Source organism: Lissotriton helveticus, chromosome 3_2 (genome assembly GCF_964261635.1).
Source record: "Lissotriton helveticus chromosome 3_2, aLisHel1.1, whole genome shotgun sequence".
Lineage (NCBI taxonomy): Eukaryota > Metazoa > Chordata > Amphibia > Caudata > Salamandridae > Lissotriton > Lissotriton helveticus.
Window position 1 is genome coordinate 32,881,605 of NC_136062.1, and position 27,654 is coordinate 32,909,258.

Below are 27,654 nucleotides of genomic sequence, written 5' to 3' on the forward strand. Positions count from 1 at the left end.
GCCACTGTATCTCAGTTACAACAGCGTTTCTGGTGGCGGGGACTGTACAAACAGACACGCGATTATGTCCTTCAATGTGACATCTGCCAGCAGATTAAGCCTTCAACTGCTGCGCGTCCGCCACAGACACAGTTGTACATATCTAATAAGCCACTAGGAAGCGTTTATTTAGATCACTGCAGTCCTTTTTCTTCTGATACTGCATATAAGTATATCTTAGTCGCAGTTGATTCATGCACACGCTTTGTCTGGGTCTGGCCCCACCGCAGCGCTGATTCACGGACTGTCATAGGAGATTTGCGCGTCTTTGTAGGGATTTTTGCCTGTGGTACCTTCCATTCGGATCAGGGTCCGGCTTTCGCCTCTAAGGCATATAAGGATGCCATGATGTCGATGGGGGTCCAAGTCAAGTTTTCGTCTCCATACAAACCTGAGGGTAATAGTGTAGTGGAACGAATGAACCGTGACTTAACGCAATCATTGACAGCTCGAGTTATAGGCACTGGCAGGAACTGGCTGGCCCATATCAATGGCGTGCAGTGTGCTCTTAATAATTTCCCTAGAATGTCTCTGGGTGGGCGGACCCCATACGAAATGCTCTTTGGTATCAAGATGTATGTACCGGACCTTGACGGTCTAGACTGGGTGGCTAGCGCTACCTCCTTTTGACGTAGATGAACATTGCAATGTTTTACAGACTCTACAAAAGACAAGAGACGATCTTGCAAAGGAACATTTGCCCTCCACATCGGATGATGCGTTGCAGATCCCGGTAGTTGGCTGGCTACCCCAAGTTGGAGAACTGGTTCGGGAGAAGATCGTGAACAAGAAAGAATTTGGTCCCTCCTATCGAGCTCCGGTTCCTGTGCTTGGTGTGAAGGGCACAAGAATAGTCATTTTACCACCACTTCCAGGTCGTAAGGAAAACAGGTTTATCTCAATTGACAATGTCAAGATACACAGAGTGGCCGATTCTTCTTAGTATGACACCGGCAGTCTCCTGTCCTTCGATTGTGAGAAATTCTGTTTTGGCCACTGCTTCTAATCCTGAGCCAGAGGTGTCCATCGTGATGCCTACAATTTCCAGTCCTTTATTAAGTACTTTGCCTGGTACTAACGTTGATGAAATTGATTACACTTACCCAACTGACTTATTGATGCTTGATTTACAAACACGTTTAGCCACAGAATCCAGATTTTCCTTTGACACTGTCTCGCACACTTCAGGAAAGCCCTCTCGGATTGCAGTATATACAAGTTTATTTAAAAACATTTTTTAATTCCTCCTTGGACATATGTTTGGCTAGTGCTTTTTTCAATTTATCTTTCTATGTCAATTGGTTTTGTGTTTTATTTTTTCCGACTCGTCAATGGACACTATGTGGAAGAGAGAACATGCATTCGACATCTCAATGGAACATTGGCACCCCTTTCCTCCTTGCATTCTGCCCACAGACTGAAGAGAGACTTGGCTTTTGTTAATATCACTGCTTGGCCTGTCCTAGATGGGATTGTATGGGATGCTGTTAAATTTCAAATCCATGGCCCAACTGACGTTATTAATGTCCCTAATGTGCTTAGAGTAAACATGGGGGATGTGGTGAAACAAAATATACGTTCTGATGATTGGGATGTTCAGGCCGTGGCATTGTTTTCTGATCTGAAATATTATGCTGCCTTTGATGCTGAAGATTTATATTTAGATTCTGCTAATTATGGTGATTTATTTTGCTTTCAACATTTTGGCAACCACTTCTTACACAAAACTAGTTCCAGAAGGAATACTATGAATTATACACAGTGGGAGCATTGCCCAGCTCCTTTACAAGGCAGTTCAAGTACATTTTTGAAAAAGTACATTTATTTTACCGACTTTAATCAGTCCAATCCCGCTTCATTTTATTTTAAAATGACAGAAAAATCCATGTCCAAGGTTAGACTTACCGGTACTAAGTTATTGTATTCGAAGTCCTTCCTAGACCATCTAGCTGTTGGAGGCTACGAGTTGTGGAAGGAAACAATTGACCTTAAATGTATTTGGGGATCTAAAAGTTGGCAGGTGCAAGGCACTGAGGCTTTGCACCATGCATGTCTCATCCCAAATCATATGTTATTTTTTAACTCTACCATTTCTCAAACAACATCCTTTGGATTGGCTTCTTTTAAAAAATTGAATACTCCTTCCATCCCTGATTTAGAAGGATATTCAGGTTGGGGTAATTTGACAAAAAAATTTCATTAGGGAATTGCAAACTCTGTTGCAAAACTCGTCCTTTAACATATCCAGTTTGGACCCTAATGGTTGGCTGTTGTGGCACAGAGGTGCTCATTCGTGCCAACATCGTTTTCTGGGTTTAGCTGATGGCTTCAAACAAATCAGGACCAATCCCCATTTTGAGAATGACCATTCTCATGTTGCTGCAAGATTGTTAGGTAAAATTCCTATCCATGCACCTACTACCAAACTCATACGAGAATTGCACTGGTTGAAAATTGAGAGCAGAATTAAATTCAAATCACTATGCTTTATGCATAAAATCTCAGCAAATAAAGCCCCTAAATACCTGCTAAATCTGGTACAACACTACCGTCCTTCCAGGACGCTGAGATCCGCAACAGCGAACAAATTTGCTGTGCCTAAAATAAGACTAGCACGCATGGGAGGCAGATCCTTTGCCTACCTTGGCCCTTCCCTGTGGAACTCTATGCCACAGGCTTTGCGCTCTGAGGTTAATTATATCAGTTTCAGAAAAGCCATTAAAACCTGGCTGTTCAACATCTAAGTCAGCTGTCCAAACTCCCTTCTCTGAATCACAAAGCGCCGGGAAACCCTTTGTTGGGTAGCTTTTTGCGCTATACAAACTAAACTAAACAAAAATTCTGTCACCACTTATTCAATAGGCAAATTATGTCAGAATTGGCTCCAACATTCTACCTTGGCATCAGTTAAACTGCATCTATCTAAACTGACGGGTGATGTTGATTTGAATGATTTTATAAAAGGCCCGGCTAGTGGTAGATCAAAAAGATGGATATATGCGGTTTATAAAGAAATCTGTAAAACATCACAGATTGAGGCGGCTACCCGCCTTAGGGCAATTGATCAAGCTAACTTGGAGAAAGTGCTTGCAGTTGTAGATAATAGCATTAACACGCTTTCTTCTCGCATTTACACATTGGATAATATTGTATATAGTGTCTGTGTTATACCATGGTCAAAATCAATTGCGTTCCATTATGCAGTTTGCATGGACCCTGCAGACACTTAAGGCCGGAAAAGTGCCTTGGAATTACATGAATGTCTCCTCTCTCTTTGCCCCTTTTAATTTGACTGACAAGCAGCGTTTGCTTTCAATGAGAGATGCATCTTTTTCCATGTTACACATTGAAAAGTTGGAGTCTTTGCCATTCTCTGTGGCAGAGGACACGGCTGCAACGTGGCTTATCCACGGTTTAATTACGTTACCGTTTGCTTTATTTAAATTTACAAATTGTATGAAATATGTTGCCATTGGTAGATACAAACCACTGGGTAGTTCATACCTCCATGAAGCCTGGTCGCTCCCTTTCACATACAGATGCCTTAGAGAAGGGAAGGAGGTTTATCTCAAAGGTGAAGAGTGCACAGAAATGCCTGATCACTCATTAATGTGTAGACATATCCAGTTGCACGGTTCTTGCAACCAAGAACAGCCTACTTCGATTTGATCTTTTATTTGTTGAATAAGGTTTTCTACGTCTTTTGGTTCCCTTAAATTATGCATTTTATTTCTCCACATTACTCGCAAAGCCGCAGGGAATTTCAACTGGACGTTTGCTCCCAAACTTTTTAGCTCCTGCATATATTGGCCCAGTTCCCATTGCCTGTCCTGTGTCGCTTTGCATATATCCGATCTGACTCGGAACAACCAGTTATCCTTATTGAAGGTTCCGATTTTTAATCCTTCATTTAGAATTTTTTCTTTCAGGGAGTAAGATCTAAAATTCACCAAAATTTTCCTTGGGGCTTTTCTCTCCTTACTTTTCCTGAACGGATCCCTGTGAACTCGCTGAATATCCGCAGCTAAGTCGCTATCTTTTGCCCAGGGGAAGAATTCCTCTAATAAAGCTATAACGTACGTCTTAATATCTGATCCCTCCAAATTTTCAGGAATGTTCAGCAGTCTAATATTATTTCTTCTCCCTTGATTCTCCAGGGATTCCAATTTGTCTTTAATCGCCCTCTCACTGTCTCTTAACTGTCGTAATTCCTTTTGATTTGTAACCACTTTTTTGGTTAAAGAGCCAAGTTCATTTTCCACAGCCGTTACTCTTACCCCTAATTCGTTTAATTTCTGATCTAAGTTTTCGACTACCTCTTGAATCTTTGTTTGATTTCCTTCAGAAGTCGAGAATTTCTCTCTCATTTCCCCCAGAATTTTGTCCATCATTTTTTCCATGCATCTCTCCATTGCCAATTCCATTTTGCTTATATCTTTCTGGTCTTTGACCTGCTGTTCCGATGTCTCCTCGTGAATGACTGTCTCATTGTCTTCCTCGGTTTGCTGCATCATCTCGCTTGAGGCTTGTGAGGCTATAACTAGATCTGCCTGGTTATCTGTCAGTTGTACCATTGAAGTACTCATTAATGGTAGTATGTTTAATTTTTGTATCGGGTGGGTCAAGATTAATGAGTTTATATCTTGATGTTCTGTAGCGCCTTCCGAGGCGTCTACTATAAGGATCCTTTCCTCTTTACTTCCTTCTTCCTCCTCGTCCTCCTCGTCCTCCCACGTCGAATTCGGAGACCTCTTTTTGCTTTCAGCTATACCTTCACAGGAATTTAAGACTGATTCAGAGGCAGTATCACCCGCCACAGACTGGCTACTCCTTATCTGTATTACTTGTTGTACCTTAAAATACGATCTTAAAGATGGTGTTATCTTTACTTTTTGCCCCTTGATTTTTGCTTTAGAGGCTCTAATTTTTATACTCTCGGACAGTGCTTCTAAACGAGGTAAGTTCTTCTTTTTTGTACTTCTCGGAGATGTAGGCTTTTTTTGTATTGATATTGTGCTTTGTTTAAGTAAGTTTCGGCTCCTTAAACTATACACTGACTTAATTCCTTCTTCTTCTATTTTATCTTGTGTAGATAATGATGTTACTGGTGCTGTTTTCTCTACCAGTAATTTCCTTGACCTCGTTGCGTATACAACTGTGTTTTTACTTTTGTCTGAATATTGCGAGTTGGAATCACCAGGTAGACCAGGTAAGCCAGAAGAATGTGCTACAGTGAGGGCTTTGTGAATAGGCACTTTATCATTCAGCACACTTATTTGCTTCTCCTCCCTTTTTGCTGTGTGCAGTAGTATGTTTTGTGATGGCTCTTCGCTTCTGGTAAAACCCACTGTGTCAGGCAATTGGAGGCGTTTTTCACTCATCCAGCACCAATTAGTCAAAATATCTTGGGTTTTATTTTGTGTCTGTTTCACCTTTAAGGATTTATTTGAGCTTTCTAGGCGATTATTTTCCTCACTGTTCCTTATTGTGTGCCTCTGTTCACTCAGCACGATTGAGCCTTTGCTTGATTGACGGTTACTGCGCAGCCCATTGCTTGTCTCAGTCTCTCTGTTCTTGCTGGAGCCGTCAGCCCTGCTGCCTCTCCCCCGGAAGAAGAAAGAGATTCCGCCGAGAGTTTTTTTGCAACTCCGGGCGGCGTCTTGCGCTCTCGCCCACAGCCCGGCAGTCGGCGCCGCACACCGTCCGCTCTCACCCCGCTCCAACATGCACGCCTTTTGCCAATTGCGGCCGCTGTTTTTTTTTTTTGTACTCCCTTTTTTTTCACAATCCCCCTAGCAGAGGGTCACCAGCCGGGAATGAACTCCATGAGCAACCTCAGACACCGCACTCGCGGACGCTGCCACCGCGATCAACAGGTAGGCGCTGCCTCTCAAGTCCGGCCTCTCAGAGAGATCGGCCGAGATCGGCCGGCAGACATCAGCCTAATATTTCACCGACTGGGGCAACAATCCGTACCTTGTTTTAAATTTTATCTGTGACTGTGATCCATCCTGATTCCCTCGGGGGAAAACGCTGAAGCTGCCTTGCTTCACTGGTTTCACCGGAGCTCGCGACCGAGCGTCTTAGTCGGCCGCCATCTTCCTCCAAGTAAGATCTCAAGATATATATCAGTACTACAAAGATGGAATTAAATTCTTAGAATAAAGAGTCAAAAAAAAAAAAAAAAAAAAAGGGAAAACGCTGGCGTAACAATACCCAACAAACTAAGATAACTGGCGAAATGGAGCCCGAAGACGGGTGGGAAAACCACCTAAATGAAGAAAAGGGAGGCTTCCTCAGGGTGGGAATTTACACTCACACTGTATACTAATATACTGTATACTAACTATGTAAGATACATTTGCACTAGGGTGGGGAGCAAAATGGGGAAAAAAAATCAAAAAATAACCTCAAAATTGGTAAACGAAAGGTATTTGATGAGGACTAAATGGTCCTTTCGATCTCATTTTCAAAACAAGACTGTTTTTAATACGGAATGGCAGTAGAAAAGATGGTAAAAATACTCTCATGGAATGTTAATGGACTCAGAACTCCTAAAAGAAGAAGAAGAATATTAGAATATCTGAGAGAAGCTGAGAGTGAGATTATTATTCTTCAAGAAACCCATATAGTGAAATCAGAATGGTTTCAAATGGTAAAAAATATACGATGGGTAGGCTCAAGTATCCACACATCACAAGACTGTAATGTAAAAGGGGTAGGAATCATTATTAAAAAATCCCTGAATGCTAAATTGGAGTCTGAAGTAGTAGATAGTAAGGGTAGATGGGCAGTGGCTAAAATCAGGATTGAAGGATCTATATTCGCGATCGCAGGATATTATGGTCCAAATATTGATGATTCAGCTCCTCTCAAGAAATTATACTCAGAACTTTTGTCCTTTTCAGTCCCGATAATTGTAGGAGGAGACTACAATATTATACTAGATCCGAAAGCAGATAGACTGCCCCCTTCTAAACAAATGAAGTCACCAAAGATGAGGGAATGGCTGGGAATATACATAAAAGACCTAAACCTGGATGACATGTGGAAACAAAAGGGAGAGAAAACCCACCCTTATACTTTTCATAATAAAAAGTTAGGGCATAAATCTAGAATAGATTTCTTCCTAATAAATAACTTGCTTCGGGATAAGGTGAAAAGCATTGAGCATCAGCCGGCACACTTATCGGACCATTCAGCAGTCCTATTAAAACTCTTATTACCACAAATCCCAACTCCGACTAGATGGACACTGGACCGGTCGATACTAACGGTGGAAGATATGGTGAATCAACTTTCAACATCCACCATCAATTATTTCACTGATAATGATATAGGAGCCTCTAAAAGAGTAATATGGGATGCATACAAAGCAGTAATTAGAGGTAATCTACTCAGTTTGGGAGCCTACAAAAACAAGCGAAGAAAATTAGACATTAAAAAATTAGAAGCAGAAATCAAAGAAATAGAAGTACAATTAGATGATGGGATACCTTCGGCTCTAAGAGAAACACTAAGAGAGAAGAATCGCAAGTTAAAAGAGGATCTGACAGACTACTTAGAGAGTATTGTCCAAGAGAAATGGGAGAACAGTAAATTAGCTAATTATGAATATGGGGAAGGCTGCGGAAAGATGTTAGCATGGAAACTGAAAACGGACCAGACAAGAAATATTATACCAAGTGTCCATACTAAAGACCAATCAGCACTGTGTGCGGATGATGCCTCAATAAGACAAGAGTTTTTAGATTTTTTTCAACAATCTATAAAGAAGACATAAACCCCACAGAAGAAAATATCAAGAAATATTTAGATGGTATACCTTTGCCAAAATTGACTGAAGAGGAAGTGGTATTTTTGAACAGCGAGATAACAATAGAGGAAGTGAGAACTGCTATAAATAGTCTAAAAAGGGGGAAAGCTGCTGGCCCTGACGCACTCCCTAACGAATTCTACATAGTTCTAAAAGAGCCGTTAATTGCTCACCTGACAGAGCTCATGAATAAGATCTACATGGATTGTGAAAAGATCCCCGATTCATGGAATGACGCTACAATAAGTCTAATACTAAAACCAGGGAAAAACCCTAAGCTATGTGAGTCTTATAGACCAATATCACTTCTCAATTGTGATTACAAATTGTTTGTGAATGTAATCCCAAAAAGACTATCAAAAGTAATACCGAAATTGATTAATCAGGACCAGAAGGGTTTCGTAAAAGGTAGACAAATTCAAGAAATCACACATGAACTATTAGCTACGATTGATGTAGCTATTTTGGAACAAGTACCTCTTACAGTTATAACATATGATGCGGCGAAAGCCTTTGACCGTGTGAATTGGGCCTTCCTAAACAACATCATAGAAAAAAACAATCTAGGGAGTAAGTTCAGCCACATGGTGAAGGAAATTTATGCGAACCCCAGAGCAAAAATAATAGTGAATGGAAAATTGACAAATAATATTATTATCCAGAGGGGCACGAGGCAAGGTTGCCCCCTCTCCCCATTGCTCTTCAATATATATATTGAACCACTAGCCTGTGCGATCAGAAAATCATAGACAAATAACACCATTTAAATACCGGAATTGGACAAAGAAAGTAGCACTATATGCAGATGACCTTATGGTGTTTACGGATAATTACAACTCCTCAGAAAAGGCCATCAATGAAATAATAACCAACTTTGGCAAGGTCTCAGGATATTTGATAAATAATAGCAAGACAGAGGCAATGAGTTGGAACAGCATCTCAAAACCAGTCTTTTCAAAGGAAAAAATAAAATATCTAGGAATTACGCTAATCAAAGATCTGGAGAAAATACCACAACTAAATTTAAATATTGTAGTAAAAGAAATGAGAAGACTTTTTAAAATCTGGTCCGGACTACCTCTAAATATTCTGGGCAAATCAAACGCAGTCAAAATGACAATCATCCCTAAATTTACATATCTGTTTAATGCCATTCCGTTCGAGTTTAAAAAAGCAGCCCTTAAAAAAATACAAGGAGAAATATCCAGCTTTATTTGGTCGGAGAAAAGCATAAGAATTGCTTGGAACAAACTTAGAAAAAGAAAGGAACAAGGCGGCATAGCAAGCCCAGATGTGTTTGAATATTATAGAGCTTTTCAGTTTAAAAATTTCAGGATGTTGCTAAATAAACACTGTATATACCCAAACTTCCTCCAACATCTTACAAATGGTGAAGATTATTTTCTTTTCAAATTTGGCCATCCAAAATTTTCAAGAAAGTAAAACTAAAGATTTTCAATAATGCGGTCAAATTGTGGACTCAGATTAGAAATGTAGTGAAGATCCCATATTACAGCAATATGGCCCCAATATGGGATTCACCTGGGACACCGGAGTGTTTAAAAGATGTAATAGCAAGACCAATCAGACAACTAGGATTTGAAAAATGGGGACAACTTCTATCTGAAAACACCTTAATATCTTGGGAACATCTACACACAATTACAGAAGGGAAGATCTCGAAATTTAAATATTATCAACTGAATAGCTGGGCTAAGACCATACCAAAAGAAGCAACAAATAAGGGGAACTTTGAGGAAGAGGTGGTCAAGGAATCCACAATAAGAAAAGAAGTGTCAAAATGGTATTGGGCGCTAATTGAAGCTGGAGATGAAAATGTATCAATATCAGAAAAAATTTGGAGAAAAGAATTCCCTAATGAAGATATTGACTTGAATGTGATTTGCAAAAAATCCTCGGAATGATGCTGGGCATCTGTGAAATCGGCAGCTTTAAAAATAAATCATCTACTCTCAATCCATAGAGCGTACTGGACGCCAAAAAGACTATCGAAATTTAAAGGTGCAGCAGTAAAAGCATGCAGTAAATGTGGTGAAAATAAGGCGGATGACATTCATATGTTCCATCGATGCCCGGCTCTCTTATGTTACTGGCAAGAGATTAGTAAGACTTTATCGGCGGTATTGGGGACATCAATAACTGTAAGTACGTCTCTAATTATTTTTGGGATTCAAACAGATGCCCTAAGGTTAAGTAAACCTCAAGAAAGCCTAATTTTTGTCTTGATACTATTAGCACGAAGAGAGATCTGCATAAATTGGGTAAAACCAGTACCTCCGTCCCATGAGGACTGGCTAAATTCTGTCATTAAAGTATCTAGACTAGATAGGAAAGGGAAACGTACTAAAAGATCACAGTTCTGGGAGATATGGGAAAACTTTATTATCTCTAGTTGATGACCAAGATTCCTTGTCTTTTTCTCCTCCACTCATCAGACACATCATCGCCTTCTCGCTCCTTTTTTTTCCTTCTCCTTTCTTTTTTGCTCTTCTCTTTTTTATTTTTTATTTTTTCTTTTTCTTTTTGTTTACCAATGATTAAAGCGGAGACAATAATTTCCAGGCAAGATCGGTAATCTGCCGAGTAGCTATACAGCTAGCTCACTTCAGGAACGTTGGAATTATTGTGATGGATAAAGGTATAATGGAGTATGTTGACTGGTTCCAAATAAAAGCTCGGATTTGACAACACATCGAGTAATGAAGGCATACATCTTGGAAGGACCGTCAATTCTCCCAAATAACCTTTTTATCTACTCTCTCGCAAATATGAGGTATAAAAAAAAAACAAAAAAAATAAAAACAAGAACAGCCTAATTTAGCCTGTGTTTTGAAAGGTATTCCCGTTCCCGCAATCGTCCCCACTTTCACATTACTGGCAAACAGCAGCTATTTACTTTTAAATAATGAAGATTGTTGTGGGTTAATAAAAGGCATTGCTTATGTGGTTACAGTCACTGAACTTGTGGTTTGCTGTAAAAATGTTTTGTATCCTCCTCTGCATGGGAACTCGGATGTTTCCATCTGGCCGCGAATTCCAACCTTGAAGGCAGAGTTCAATGGAATGAGTAGAATAAGAGCCCTATTGTCACAAAAAGAAGTTGCCCTGACTTCAGCTCGTGAAACATTTGTCCTTCACATAGCCAACACCCGCACAGAGGTGCAAGCTTTATTAAATACTGACCTACCATTGCATTTCAGTGAACTGATTCATACAATCTTTAACGCGTCCTCCACATCGGGCCTTGCACATTTTTTTTTAACTAGTTAGCAGTGGTCTTGTGACTTCATTTGAAAAGATATTTGGAGTCATTCCTGCTTTTTTCCATTCAATCTTTTCTAGCCTGTTTGGTGGGTTTCCTGTTTTACTGGCGTTGGCCGCAGGCATTCTGGTTATATTTTGTTTTGTTAAAAATGGATGCCCGTCCTGTGTTTCAAGACGCCCAGTCCCGCCTGGCACTGTTTCGCAACAGGATGCTTGAATACTATGGCACGCTGCCACTCGCCACCTTAAGTGCAGCGTATGGATTATCGTTTCGATTTTCCTATTTTACATGTGTCCAGCCTGTCTTTCATTGGCTGAGCTGCGATTTCGATTGGGCCCTGGATTTGTGTCTCTGCTAGATGGTTTCTCCTGACGTGGATTTTAATCATCTCATGAGTCCCTTAGTTGCTCACGAGTTGTTTTGTTCTGACGAAAGGATTATGGCCTTGGCAGCGATGCATGGAGTACTGGGTCGTTGGAATGCATTTGCAGCGGCGCAAGATTTCTTGGCACACAGCTTCATTGAGAACCCACCGAGTTGTCCTCTGATGGTGCTAGAGGCTCCAGTAATTGAAGAGCATAAATGTTCATTCCCGCTATTATATTGGATGGCTGAATTGTTTTCGGATGATAACAGTGATTTCCTTTTGGAAGCTGTTGCTGCTTATTTTGCATATTCAGTCCTGGGCTGAGATTGAACTTTTTTCGAATTTTTTTGAAATAGTAATGACATTTTCATGTCCCAGACCTATTGTCTTTGCTTAAATTGTCAAGATGGTGAGATTTTGGTTTTTTGAGTGACAAATTTTCTTTTTCTCACTTCCTCAAATTTGAACTGACTTTCGTTCTTGAACTCTGCAATTTAAAGATGAGCCCCTTATCTTGTCTTATCCGTGCTCGGATAATGGGGGGATGTCATATAGATACGCTTTGCCTATATGCTGTGTTAAGTTAGCATGAGCTTATTAGAAGTTAAAACGCCGTTTTTCCTTTCTGCTGCTTTTGCACATGACACATAAACTGTTGTTTTAGCTTCGATTCACACGAGAATAATATGTTATTTCTCTGATATCAGCTTTGCTTAGTGAACTGTGTCTGTACAGTGAGTGCTGAAGCCTTCAAGGATAACTCAACACAGTGGTTGTTGTGAGGTCTGATCTTCGCACCTTCCTAGACATAACATACATGCAGCGGCAGCCAAATTCTGGCTTTAGGCACGTTTTATATTGCTTCATGCAGCGCACCCACACACACACTTGATGGTGCTTCGCATGCAGAGAGCTGGTTGAAGATGATGTGATCCCTTACCACTAGGATCTTGCGGTATGGGGCCGCCTTGCTAAAACCCAATGAGACCTTCTTAGATATAATATAATATGCTCGTTAGGGAGGGTGAGAATTAGGTGCTGTTAAACCCGATTCATTTCAGCATTTTAGCATGTTGTCACCTTTCGCATTCTATGGACTAGTAACTATGCTGATTGCTTTGCTTCTTATACTATGTTTGCTGGTATTATCTAAGATACTGCTTTTGTGAACCCTGCATTAGTAAATAAACATTTCAAATATGCTTGCGTCCTCATTTACTCCTTGTTTTGAATTGAAATGATTGTATAATGAAAGAGTGTTCATGTGTTCCACGTTACCTGAGGTAATCTAAGTCCATGTTCTGGTTTGTCTTAGTATTGGGAGTTTGTAATGACCAATGAGACACTGTAGCTAGCCAGGTAAGGGGATTTTGGGTACTAAGGTGAGTTTTGGCACACCCTAACTTACTGAGGTTCAAAGTCTCTATACACAGTTCTGTAGGAGAACAGGATCCCTGCTACAATAGATATCTCTTAATTTCTTATACATTTGAGATGCAGAAGAGGAGGTGTGTAAAAATGAGAGTGTGATAGGAGAAGACTTGGTATGTGTAGAGGGGGATGTGAAAGCATCATAGGAAGTTTGAGCGGCTGTAGTCAATGACATATATTTGGAGTCATAGAAGAGAGGTAGAGAAAAGCGGGCTTGAATTATGGAAAAGGGAATACAAGTACCATCATGAAAAATTTGATGAGTCCATTTAAGACCGAGATCTAACCAATCTTTCCAAAAAAGAGTCCTATTTTTAATTTTAATATGTTCATTATACCAAATTGGGGATTGTAGAAATCGAGATGCTCATCAAGGCCATCTAATATGAGAGGATAAAAGACTTTACAGGAATTCCTAAGAATGGGGGAACACCATTTTGCTGGAGTATGAGATATGAAACAAATTCTTCAAAGGTAAAGGGTGAAAGGAGGAGGTTTCAATTTCTACCCACAAAGGTTGGGAATTAGAGACAGTCATATTCTCTGATATCAGAGAAGAAGAATGTTTAAGAAAAAATGAAGTATGATACAAAGAGAAATCAGGAAAGTTGACTCCACCCATATGTTTAGTTTGTTTAAGTTTGGAAAAAGACATCCTAGCTTTTTTGTTTTGCCATAAAAAAATTGATGGAATATGGTAGATATTTTATAACAGGATTTTGGGATATTGATTGGAAGATTACATAAGAAAAATAAAATTATTGGGACTAGCATCATTTTTATAGAGTAATCTACACCACCAAGATAAAAATAAGGGATGCCAGCGTGTCGTGGAATTAGTTAAAGTTAATTGTAATTTTTTTTATTTAATGCTACAGTATTTCTAATAGAAGGTGTGAACCATAAGCCTAAGTATTTGATCTTAGTTGGGCTCCAGTGAAAAGAGGAAGTCAAGAAATCAGCATGAAAACAATGCTTGTTTAAGGGGAGAATTTCACATTTATCAACATTGAGTTTGTATCCTGAAACTAAAGGAAAATCTGAGACTTCTGATAGAAAAGTCAGTAAGGAGGTTTGAGGGTTGGAAATAAATAAGAAGACGTCATCTGCATATTGCGAGAGTTTTAGATTCTTATCGCCACATGGAAAACCTGTGATATCATTATTCAAGCAAATTTAAATAAAAGTGGAGAAAGTGGGCTACCTTGTCGGACTCCTCTGTAGAGAGAAAAAGAGGAAGATAAAAGGCCATTAGCTAGAATAAAGGACCTAGGAAAAGAATAGAGTAATGAGACATAAGAAAGAAATTTGGGGCCAAAACCAAACCAAACAAGTGTTGAAAAGATAAACTGCCAATTAACCCTGCCAAATGCTTTTTCAGCGTCTAATGCAGCAGTTGCCATTGATTGTCTATGAGATTGGGATCTACTAAGAACGTTGAAAAAGAGTCGAGTATTATCAGATAAGTCACGGCCCTTAATAAAACCGCATTGTTCTTTTCCAGTTAATTTTGGTAAAATGTTATCTAAACGGAGAGAAAGAATTAATTCTAAATTAAAGAAATGGGTCTATAGTTCTTACACAATGTATGATCTCTATTTTCCGTAGGGAGAAGATAGATCAAAACTTCTTGATAAGAGCCCTCAGAGATTTCTGGGATGCTATAAAAAATACAAATAATTGATGTCATTTGGGAATGAGGAGGCTAGAAAAATGTGTGTAAAACTCTATTGAAAAGCCATCAGGCCCAGGAGCTTTTCCTTTTTTAAGAGATTGAATGGCTTTAAGAACGTCTTTAGTTTGTAAATCAACTTCTACATCTGGAGAGGAGGGTGGAGGAATGGAAGATAAATATTGTGAAATGCAAGACGGTTGAGGGGGGTATTCAGGTGTATAAAGTTTTTGGTAGAAGTTAGTCAATTCTAATAGCATATCTTCATCTTTATGGACTGTATTATTAGATGAAGTTACGATAGATTCAATTTTAATGCATTCCTTTTCAATCTTGAGATAATTGACAAGAAGGTTGCCAGACTTATTTTGCGCGCTATAGTATTTAGCACTAGATTTAAGTAAGTATAGATTTGCAGATTCGGTAGACAGTATATTAAAAAAGTGTTTGGCTTTAATAAGTTCATTCAGATCAGAATGGCTTTTTGTTAAGTGATAATAGTGCTCCAATTTTTTAACTTGTGTATTAAGTAACTGTATGGCAGTCATTGGAAGGGTTTCCACGCAGGCCGAGCATATCCCGTTCCGCTGAGGCGCCCCAGGAGTTTCCAGCTTTCGTGAGGCGGCCGGGCTCAGCTCCGCCGAGAACACCGTCCTGCACTTCCTGACTGGCCGGGCTTGGCTCCGCCGGTCAGGGACTACATCCCCCAGTAGCCTTGACACCAGGACGCCGCCCCCTTCATCAAGCAGCGCCAGGCGGTGCATAAAGCAACGTCCACTGCAGAGGACTTTGTGGTAGTCATTGGAAGGGTTTCCACGCCGGCCGAGCATATCCAGCTCCGCTGAGGCGCCCCAGGAGTTTCCAGCTTTCGTGAGGCGGCCGGGCTCAGCTCCGCCGAGAACACCGTCCTGCACTTCCTGACTGGCCGGGCTTGGCTCCGCCGGTCAGGGACTACACCCCCAGTAGCCTTGACACCAGAACGCCGTCCCCTTCATCAAGCAGCGCCAGGCGGCGCATAAAGCAACGTCCACTGCAGAGGACTTTGTGGCAGTCATTGGAAGGGTTTCCACGCCGTCCGTGCATATCCCGCTCCGCTGAGGCGCCCCAGGAGTTTCCAGCTTTCGTGAGGCGGCCGGGCTCAGCTCCGCCGAGAACACCGTCCTGCACTTCCTGACTGGCCGGGCTTGGCTCCGCCGGTCAGGGACTACATCCCCCAGTAGCCTTGACACCAGAACGCCGCCCCCTTCATCAAGCAGCGCCAGGCGGCGCATAAAGCAACGTCCACTTCCTCGTCCCGCGAGGACGCCCGCGGGACGCCCCGGACGAAGCCCGGACTAAGGGCGGACAGTCTGTGACAGTCCGGGACAGGTCGCGACTTGGCTGGGGCAGGGACTCTGATCCTTTTGTGGAGGACCTACGTGACTCTTAAACAGTGAGACTTAAATCTAAATACCTTTTAAGTATCTGTATAAGGTACTGTGTTCTATCTTGTGTACTGAGGTAACGCTTATTCTTAACTGCACTATCCTTATTATTATCCCGGCCATGTCTAATCAAAAGGGTTCCCTAGTGCTAAATACCTTAGACAATTATCTGGTGAAGGTAGTGAGCAAAATCAACAGTGAGAGACGGCAGTCATTAGGGTTAAGTTGTTCCCCTATATCTCCTACATTCCTCACTCTGCCTAATGCGCAACCCTCACCTGAATTAACGGCACAGGAAGATAGCAGCGTTATTGTGAATCCTGATTTATCTGCTAGTGATTCCCCTGAGTTAAACACTGCGCCTACAATTGATTTAGATTTATCATTGGATACTAGGGAACATAATCGACCGACTCCTAAGCCTAGACCAGTCAGAGCATACATGCAGGAAAGTGCAGTCTAAACAACTTCTTTAATTGATAAAGCACTCCACTGGCTGACGAAAAACATGAAAATATCACCATGAGGAAAACAGCAGTTGGCAGGGGAAATTATTATGGCTAGAAGGGTAGCATGGCTTGGGGATTACCCAAAAAAATTCAAGGGTTAACTGTATAGCCTTGAATTTTTCTAGTCCTGAGGTACTTCCAAATATATTGGCAAACTTGTTCCCTCCCCGCAACATAGGGATTCTGATATGATCCCATTAACCCTTGATTTCTTCTACAGTAGAAGATGGAGTGTAGTGAACCATAGTAGATCACGGTCGAAACGTGCCCCTGTGTTGAGAACATTGGAAAATCGGTTTGACTCTTGAGGACCGTTAGATCTAGAATCATGGTGGCAACAGAGATTGCAGAAAGCACGGTCCCAAGGATAGGAGTGAGCTACAAATTAACACGGTCCCTATACCACATACAACCTCAAAGGAAAGATCCCACTCCACTGGGCAGCGCATAGAGAGCAGGAACCTTGGCCAATTAACCTGTTCGGACCCAGTTGAGGAACATGACTGCCCCGAAACAGATGGGGCCTCCCTAGAGAACAGCTGCCTCGTGCCTACAATCACCGAACATCAACTAGTGATTGAGGGCGCGAGTTTAGCAGCTGAAAACCCGCGGGATCCGTCGAGTACTCTGTCAGGGGTGGCTTTTCTTTCTTGGAACCTGGCTGGTATTGATAATAAAATATATTCCCCTGAATGGTGTAGTATTGTTGACCAGCACGACGTCATCCTTTTTCAAGAAACCTGGTCTATGGCTCCAGTTTATCGTGTGGGGTTCCTCAATTTCCATGCGTTAGCAACTAAAAAATCTAAAGGTCGGCCAGCTGGGGGCTTGATCATTTGGGTCCGACAAGCCCTATGTTGTAAGGTACACCAAATTAGTCCCCCGTCGAATGATATCCTGTCAGTTAATATCACATGGGAAAACGATCAAAAGGTGGCCATATTCAACATTTATGCGAGGGGGACAGGAGGGAGCCAAACATCTGAGGTAATCTCAGCTCTTGACCAGCAGCTTGAGGTACTTCCAACACAGGTGTCTATCATAGTAGGTGGAGATTTTAACACCTCTTTTGAACCCCTTGGCCAAGAGGATCAGTTTCTCGCTGTAGAGGAGGACAGTAAATGGGGTGTCCCCCAGCTCGAATTACCTGCTGTAAAAAGATGGTCAGCTGTAGCAATACAGCTGAAGGCCCTATGTTTAGTTAGAGGGCTTAGAGCAGCAAATGGTCGCACCCCGTCTGATCGCATGGGAAAAAATACCTTTGACAATGGTAGGTATTCCAGTCGCATAGATTACATTCTGGTGGATATAAGGAGGTGGTACAGTCTGATAGACATGACTGTTAAAACTAGGATGGAAAGCGACCACAATCCACTCTGCATGGATTACCAAGCACAGATGGGTACTAAAGAATTGAATCCGGGGTGTGGGAAGGTCACCTTGGACATAGTCGCTTCCAATAATATGCGTCACATTAAATGGGGTAGATTCACAGAGAAGCCTGAGAAACTGGTGGCCCTTAAAAACATGGTTATTGAAGAAGTGGCTAATTTAAATACTCACATTAACAAGTTAGACTTTCCCCAAATAATGTTTGAGGCACATAACCACTTATTCGCAAAACTTCAATTATTTTTTAGGAAAACTATAAAACCAGATAAGGGAAATAATAAACTACCGAAGGAGAGGTGGTACAACAACGCATGTAAAGTAGCCCGCCAAAATCTGTGTATAGAAATAAGGAGCAAGAACCCCATAGAAGTAAGGAAGGCAAGGGGGATCTATAGGCTCGCCCAGAAGGCAGCTAAGAAACAGTGGGATGAGGATCAATGGCGTGACTTGAAACTGGCCTGTGGAGCAAGGGATTCAAAACAATTTTGGGCCATTGTGAAATGGGACAGAGGAGGTGTAGCTGAGGTCCCCCAAAATAACGTTGCCAAACAAGAGTGGGTAGATTTCTTCAGACCACAATATGTACGAAACTCTACTGAAGAAGACTGCCCACTTCCCCCAACTATTTTTTACCAGAATCAGCTTTTTACAACCAAGGACGTTAGCATAGCGCTAGATTGCGTGACTGGGGGGAAGAGCCCCAGGTATGGATGGCATTCCTGCTGATGTGTTTTTAAGTGATAGATCATCTTGGTGTAGGTATTTTGAGTGTCTAGCTAACTCGGTGGCTAGGGGTGCGCAATCCCACCCTCATGGAAAGGCGCCGAGTTAATACTGGTCTTTAAAAAGGGTGACAAATCTCTACCCAGTAACTATAGACCCATCAGTCTTATAGACTCAGCCCAAAAACGTATGGGTCGTTTAGTACAAAATAAACTGCAACAATGGATAGAAGAACACAATATTTTGTCCCCATACCAAGCCGGCTTTCGGTCATGTACTAGTTCAGTTGACCAAGTTTTTTATTTCATTGCACTCTACTGGAGGAACGTGGCCCTGACCAAGGGGACCCTTTATGCGGTCTTCGTAGACCTAAAATCGGCTTTCGATTTAGCCCCCCCGTTCCAAACTTTGGAGGGTTCTCGTTGTGTCAGGGATATCTCCGGAACTATTGACCCTTCTCGTCCGCCTGCATGAGAACAACTACACCAGAATCAGATGGGGGATGCAGGGTGAGGTGACCGACTCATTTCCTGTCGAGCGTGGTGTTCAGCAGGGGTGTGTATTGGCGCCCACGCTGTTTTCATTATACATCAACGGTATTGTGGACCATCTTAACCGTTCCCCCACTGACGCCCCGATTTTGGCTGGGGCCCGCGTGCCTGTCCTCATGTTCGCGGACGATACGTTGATAGTTTCCCGGACCCCGAGTGGGCTCCAGAAGGCTGTGAACGCGTTCGGAGAATTTTGTCAACTGCGTGGACTTGAGATAAACACCTCGAAAACCAAGTTCATGTCCCTGAGTCAGCGGAAAACCTTCAAAGGTACAATTAATTTCAATGGAACTCCACTAGAACAGGTAGAGGCATTCACGTATTTGGGAATATCTCTCCAGAGCAATATGGGCTGGAAAAGCCATATTGACATGGCTGTTTTAAAATTCCATCAGCTAGCGGGTGCCTTAGCCACAAAGCATAAAGCTTCCTTTACAAAGCCAATTACACCTGCCCTAGAGATTTATAATATGAAGGTCATAAGTGCCTCTTTGTATGGTTCTGAACTTTGGGGATTCAATAATCTAACCCAACTGACAACGGCAGAGAATAAATTCCTACGTTGTTTAGTTGGGGTACCCCAAAGTACTCCTACCATTCCGCTTTTATACGATCTCGGCAGGAAAAAAGTTGAGGATATAGCACGGTTACGCCACTATTGTACTGGAGGCGTATCTGGACAACTCCAGAACTAGCACATTACGCCCTTGCACTAAAGGATATTATCGGGCTGAACGTTTTCACTATATCCAATGGCTTAAAGAGATAAGGGGCTTATTAACAAAGTTGGAGCTTGATCATCTATGGGTAGATGCAGACGTCCCAAGCTTCCCGTCAAAAACAACTCTGAAAAAAATGTATTGGGAAATGATTTGGATATCCACCCATAGTACCTGTATAAACACTAATTTAACAGGACGGTTCCTTGATTTTAAATCTCGCCCACTCTGTGAAGCTTACTGGGATATTATAGAGAGTCCGCTTGACCGAAAGCTGTTTTTCCAGTTTAGAACTGGAACCCTACCTGTAAAAGCCTTCAGTTATAAGTGGTCGGCAAATTGGGATGACAAATGCCATAATTGTAAAAATTTGATCGAGAATGTATCCCATATGCTGTTTGTATGTCCCCTCTATACATGCCCTCGTAGCAAGTTATTGTTATTGTTATTGTTATTTGTGATTTGTATCGCGCCTATTCACCTGCAGGTCTCTAGGCGCTCGGAAATCGATGGTAAAACAACAACTTGGTAATCACAAAAAGGCGTCCGCTATCCTATATCACACTCATAGATCTTCTAAACAGCAGTGTTTTTAGCACCTTTCTAAACCGTAGGAGATTTCCTTCCCTGCGCAGCGTCTCAGGTAGTGTGTTCCATAACTGAGGAACTAGCACAGAGAAGGCTCTCCCTCCCTTGGTCACAAGTCTGTACCGAGGACAGACCAGTAACTGAGAGTCTGAAGATCTAAGAGTTCTCATTGGGCTGTACACCACCAGACGATCTTTAATGTAGGCAGGTGCCAGACCATATATTGCCTTATGAGCTGTGCACAGGTTCTTAAATTCCACACTGTAATATCTTAGTAAGTATGCTCACATCTCTTCCTTGACTCCACCAGTAGAATTCAGTAAATATGATGTCATTTAGAATGTTATGATTGGATTCAGCACAGTTGGTCTAGGGCTGAGCATCTAGCCAGACGCTCCTGGTGGGGCTTTCATCCTATTTGTAATGGTTTGTAACTTATCCTAATAAATCTACATAAAAGCTACCTTCAGTCTGGACCCAAGTTACTAAACACACGCTCTTTGATAGGGAGCCAGTGCAGGCTCTTTAACAGTGGGGATGCTTTAGATCGTCTTGGTAGCCTGAAGATGAGACGTGCAGCATCATTCATGCCGACCTGTAGCCTGTTTGTTAAAGTTTTCGGCAGGCCAAGATAGAGGGCATTCCCGTAATCCAGCCTCGAGATCACCGTGGCCGCAACGATGGAGCGCATCATCGATTGGGAGAGAACGGGGGCTAGCTTCCGTAGCTGTCGAATGATGTTAGTGCAGCTTCCCACCACGGAAGAGATCTGACTAACCATAGATAGATCACAGTCCAGCTTGATCCCCAGGCTCTTTACATTCAGGCTGGGTTTTGGAGCCGGACCTAACTCCGCAGGCCAATAGAGGTCACACCATGGTGAGGTGGCAGATGGAATCACCAGTACCTCGGTCTTATCTGGGTTAATTTTCACAAGATTTTCCGTCATCCATTGAACAGTGTACCTCAAGATGTTCTGGGCGTGGAGTTGTGCGGCGTTGGTGTTATCGACACTCAGCAACAGCTGTGTGTCGTCCGCATAATTAAATACTGTACAGCCCATGCATGCCAGGGAAGCAATCAGGGGTTGCAGGTAGAGATTGAATAGCAGTGGGGACAGGGCCGAGCCCTGAGGCACCCCACATTCTAGAGTCCCCACCTCAGAGATTTCATCCCCAAGTTGTATCCTTTGGGCCCTTCCTAAAAGGAAGGATTGCAACCACCTGAGCGCCAGGCCTTTAATCCCGAAGTCACTCAGTCTCTCCAGGAGCAGGGCATGGCTGACGGTATCGAACGCCGCTGAAAGGTCTAATAAAATCAGGGCGCTCGGTTTCTTACCGTCAGCTAAGCCTCTCAATTCATCCAGCACCGAGAGCATCACCAACTCGGTGCTGTGATGGGCTTGAAACCCTGCCTGTCGTTCATGAAGCAGGTGGTGACCCTCCAAATACCTGGACAAGGATTTTAATATATGTTGTTCCAGTATTTTTGAAAGAAATGGCAGTTGAGAAATAGGCCTATAGTTCTTCAGCACAGCGGGGTCTGCGCCAGGTTTCTTCAGTAGGGGTCTCACCCGTGCTTCCTTAAGCTCAGCTGGTATATACCCCGTCTCCAAAGATCTATTAAGAAGGGAGATGATACGTTCCTCCAATAAGGGGCGAGCTACCTGAAAGACCCTGGGAGGACACGGGTCTGCTGGAGATCCAGATTTGATTTTACCCATCAATTGTTCCAGGCTCAGTGTATCAATCTCTGGAAACCGTGCGATGGAGCAGTCAACTGGTTTATGAGGGACTTTGGGCAAGGCCATCCCCTTTGCCATGCCACTTTTTATGTCCTGGATAATAGATCTTAATTTCTCCCAAAAATATCCCTGGAAGGCATTGCAGTTTATGGGTGGCTGAGAGCTTTCAGATTTTTTACTCAGCTCCGACAAGATCTTAAACGTCTCTTTCTGTACATTGACTGCCTTACCTAGGCGTGACTCATAATACTCAGCTTTGGCTAGGGTAATAGACTTTTTGTATTGATTAAGAGAGTTTCGGTAGAGGCTCCTAGCTGAGTCCAGTTTGGTTTACCTCCATCCTCTTTCCAATGCTCTAAGTTTCCTTTTATGGTCCCTAAGTGATGGCGTGAACCATGGGGCCCCTTTACCAGGTCCTTTTATTAGCTTCGTTCTCATAGGAGCTAGCTGGTCTATGGCTTGAGTCAAGCTCTGCGTTAAATCCGCGTAGTCCTGGTCCAAGCTGCGGCCTGGGCTCAGAGACCGATCCGTTGGCAGGAGCACCTTGGCCAGGGTTAGCAAATCAACCTCTGCCCATTTACGGATACTCCTGACTTCCGGTGGTAGGTTATTTATAGGGCCGTTGATGTGTACCTCACAGGATATTAGGTAATGGTCAGACCATATGCATGGGGCAACATCTTTAAGGGCCACATTTGGATCTGTGGTCCACACAAGGTCGAGGACATGACCTTTGTTGTGTGTGGGAGCCTCCACAAGTTGTTTGAAACTTAGGGCTGGCATCATGGTATCCAATTGGCGCGTAGGCAGGTCCCAATGGGACTCATCCCAATGTAGGTTAAAATCACCTGTTACACAAAAATCGTAGTAACAGGTACATAAGTCCGACATAATGGGGCCAAAGGAGTCCTAGAACAGTGGGGTTGCATTGGGTGGGCGGTAAACAGCTAGCACCACCCAGCATGTGTTATTCACAGTAACTTTTACCCCAAGCAAGTCAGCTAGATCGACTGTTTCTGCCAGTAGTTTTTCCACTAGCAGAGCCTTTTTAAAAAGGACCGCTACCCCTCCTCCCCGTAAATTTCCTGGGCGGTTGTGCCATATAGCATCATAACCGCTGGGGAGAGCGGCAAGGATATCCGGCATCGAATTATCGCCCATCCAAGTCTCTGATAGGGTCAATATGTCTATCTCGTTGTCCTGCAACAAATTATAGACTTCCACATGATGACAGTGGAGCGAGCGGGTGTTTAGGCTGGCTATTTTCAATGAGGAGTGCAACCCTGAGGGGATCGCATCATGGGGGAGAGATATCGCATGCTTCCAGAGTTTCGCCAGGGTTACATGATCCAAACGTACCTCCCCATTATCCAGATTACGCAACTCCTCCGAGGTGAAGGTGCGCCGTTGGCCAGAGATCCCTGCCCCCGAGCCCGTCCGTGCGCAGACGGGCGCAGACGGGCTGGACTCTGGCGTGACTCCGGCGATGCTCCGGCGAGCCCGCCGCGCGTGCCCGCTGCGCGTCAGCATGGCTGCCTTAAGTACCGGTCTAGCGTCCTTGTGACGACTAGACCGCTCTCCTCCTTAGCCCTCACACAAGATGTCCGCCGTTCTGGCGGTGTAGTGCAAATTCGAGGGGAAAGGGATCCGCTCCAAACGCGGTGCTTTCACAGATTTTAAGTGCAGGTATGCGGCAAGTGGCTGATGAATTTTAAAACCAATGTACAATGTGAAAATAAAACAGTTCCAACTCAATAGGCAAAAACGGGGTTTTAAAATATGCTATAATGCTCCTTATGAGCACGCTAGGCTCTACAGTCCAGCAGAGCTTCTCTGTATTACCAGGTGGCCATAGGCAGTTTCCAAGTGGCTAAAACCAATATGTATTAACATGGGCACCCGGAGATACATTGAGGCGCTACGGATATTGGAGACTGACTGTTCACCTTGCCTAGCGATTGCTGTTGCCAAATTCTTAAGGTGGGCCTGGATCATTCGCACCCGCACTTTAAAATCCTTAGATTCTAGCCAATGATTTTTTATAAACTCTCAATAAGATGATTGGTCATGTTTTTGTATACATCAAATTTTTTTTTTTAAAACATCTTTTTAGAACATTTGTTTTTTAACTTGTAAATGACAGCCTCAAGATTTAATAACTTTTTAACATTGTATTTTTACTTTGGTTAGTATTTATAATGATTATGTCTAATGATTGTAAGAGGAAGTATAATTTTGCTTTTATGACATGCTGTCGAATAAAGCTTTCTGAAATTGAATTGTAACTGTATGGAGTGAGAGGATGCCCGTCGTTTTTGTGCTACAAACGAAATAATGAAGTCTCTAGAGTCAGCTTTAAAGGTATCTCAAATAAGTTGAGGGGATGACTGAGGGGGTTCATTTTCTGTAAAAAATATAGTTGCAAAATCAAGAAAGGCTGATGTAAATTTAGAATCTAATAGAAGAGAATTTTTGAATCTCCATCACCTAGTGCCTTTGGTGGGAGGGAGCTAATCCAAACTTAAAGAAACGGGGCATGATCGGAGATTAAAATAGAGCCTATATCAGATTGGAAAATGTGTTGGGTTAGGGCTTTGGAAATAAAGAGATAATCTATCCGGGATTGAGAGGAATGTGCAGGTTAATAATAAGTGTATTCCTGTAACATAGGACGGCAAAGTCTCCAGGAATCTACAAAAGACCTTTGAAAGATAATGGCGGTAAATTGAGTGTGCATGGAAGAAGGTGAGAATCTAGAAGTAGACATTCTATCTATAGAAGGATCCATAATCATGTTACAATAACCACCCAAAATTAAATATTCGTCAGTATATTGCATCAAAGAGGAAAGGATTTGGGTCCAGAAAATTTTATCTTGGTTAGTGGAAGCGTATATATTAAAAATGGTTAAAGAAATGTTGTTAATCAGTAAAGACACTGCAACCCATCTACCCTCAGAATCATTATCTTGACTTATGAGTTGGACATCCAAATGTTTATTGAAGAGAATAGCAACACCATTATGCTTCCCTGAAACTGGTGATGCAAAAACATGGCCTACCCAATGACGTCGTAATTTGGTTATCTCAGTATCTGTTACATGAATTTCTTGAAGCAAAGCAATATCTCCTTTTAACCCTGCAATGTGTGATAAAACTCGCTGACGTTTAGTGGGAGAACCCAAACCTTTAACATCCCAAGATATGATGTTTAACGACATATTAATATATATATATATAAAAACTGAAACTTTGCTAAGAACATTTATATGTATGTAGGTATAATATTACATCATATGTCACATTATTAATTTGAAGAACTGTCATAGAGAAATGGTAAATATAGAAAAAGAAAACTATGAGGTAGGAAAAGAAGTGAAAATAAGATAAGAGATTAAGTGAGTTAAAGAGATAGAAGAAAGACCAGTGATTGAGGTAAAACGGGAAATTAGGGAGAAAAAGAGAAAGAAAAGGATGAAACAAGTACATAAAAGAGTATAGGGAATACAAATGAGATAAATGCAGGCGAAAGAGAAATGAAAAAATAATAAAAGAACATACCACAAAAATACACGGAAACATGGGAATGGTGGAACCACATAAGGAAACCAGTGTGCTCAAGCAGGAAAACTCTAAGACGAAACAGAAAAGGGAGACATTATCCAGGCGAAAAAGATGGGATCACATGATCAAGGACCACATTGAACTGCACCTAATAAAAGAAAAGAAAAAAATGATTACAGGTAATGCAATAAATACATAACGTAGATCAAGAGACATGAAATACATATTCATAACAGAGCAATGAAATAGCAAAACAAATCCTCAAAACATCGATGTGCGAGGAATTTCCATGTTTTCATCTTTGCAAGTGTCTAAGAAATGTTGCAGATGAGACGGATCCTCATATGTAGTGGTTTTATTGTTGAAAGTCACTTTCATAAGACAAGGGTGAAACAAGCCGTATCTAGCATTCAGGTTACGGAGAGCTGGTCTCATGTCCAAGAACTTCTTCCGTCGGTCAGCAGTTGCTTTTGCATAGTCTTAAGCAAAAAAGAGATTGGTTCTTTGCCAAGATATTTTCCGTTAACTTTTGGCTGCATGGAGGACTTTAAGTAAGTCTGTGCATTCTAAAAAATATAGAATAACGCCCCTTGGTTTAGCGCTGGAAGATGCCGATTATGGAATTTGACCAAATCGATGTGCTCTTTGGATGTTTAGTTTTGGAGAGTCAGGAAGATCCAAAAGAGTTGGAAGAAATGTTTGAAAAAAGGAGAGAGGATCTGGACCTTCAATTCCTTCCACAAGACCATAAATGCGTAAGTTCTTACGCCTATTGTGATTTTCCAAATTTTCAGCCTCTTGTTTTAGGTGTGAAATCTCCAATTGCAGAGGAGGGATCTGGTTGGTTACAGTTGGGACAGTGTCAGCACGTTGTGCCAGATGAAAAGTTTGTTGTCCATTTGGGATCATTTGTCTTCAAGATTTTGGAGAAGGTTATTTGTTTCCTCCATATGAGGTTTGAGAGCTCGAATTTTTTGAAGAACTAAGTCCATAGTCAGGGACGCTTTATAGTTAGTTGGTGATGCTGGGTCTTTTTTGATACGTTTGGTTGAAACAGCAGTTCAATATCATCTGTATTTTCTTGTAAAACACTAAAGGGGTTATAACCACCCACTGAAGTTCTGTCCATAGGATTAGTGCTGTTGCGAGACGAACGTGCTTTTGCCATGACACAACATACTGTTAATTGCAGTACCTATGGGAAATCAGTGAGGTGGACATAGTAATTCCCCTTTATTCAAAAAAGTCGAAGAAAAAATAAAATTGCCTTTAATTTCGTCAAAAGTATGTACTAAAGTAGAAATGAGGAGGAATTATTTAATTAAAAAAGCATTATTAAAAGAATTTCCCGAATGAAGTGAGCAGATTAGAAAAGGATCCATAAAGGCATCAGAAATAGTGTAGGCAACACAAGGAGAACATTCAGAGACTTAAATTGTGAAGGGAACGGTCCTGGCAGCTCCTCAGTGAGAGCAAATGGCGAGCGCAACTGAGAACGCAGTAAAAAAACGGCAAAAGCACTCACCTTAGACACCGAAATGGGGCTCAGTTCATAGCGTTGAGCTTCGACACGTCCTGCCAGCGTTTGTGAGGTCCGGGGAAACAGAAAAGACGCCTGGAGGAGATTCGGCTCCTCACGTCGTTCCGGAGCTCCGGCCAGAGCAGCCATCTTCCCTGACTCCGGAGCCACGCCCCCTGTGTAAGGCATAATAAGAGTTGTTCTAAACCTCCCTGTAGACCACAATCCGGTTCTAGGTACACTGTGAGCAAAAGCAGTGAGGGGATATGTCCTACCCATTTCTCGGCTTCATTCTTTTATCCGTTTCGCTG

The 27,654-nt window shown here is 42.1% G+C and overlaps 1 protein-coding gene across 5 annotated transcripts in view; it reads left to right on the forward strand.

The window, feature by feature from the left end:
- The window catches only part of ATP8B4 (ATPase phospholipid transporting 8B4 (putative)), a 4,589,528-nt gene that overhangs the window by 538,175 nt on the left and 4,023,699 nt on the right, over positions 1–27,654 (forward strand). The gene's annotated exons all lie outside the window — the stretch shown is intronic.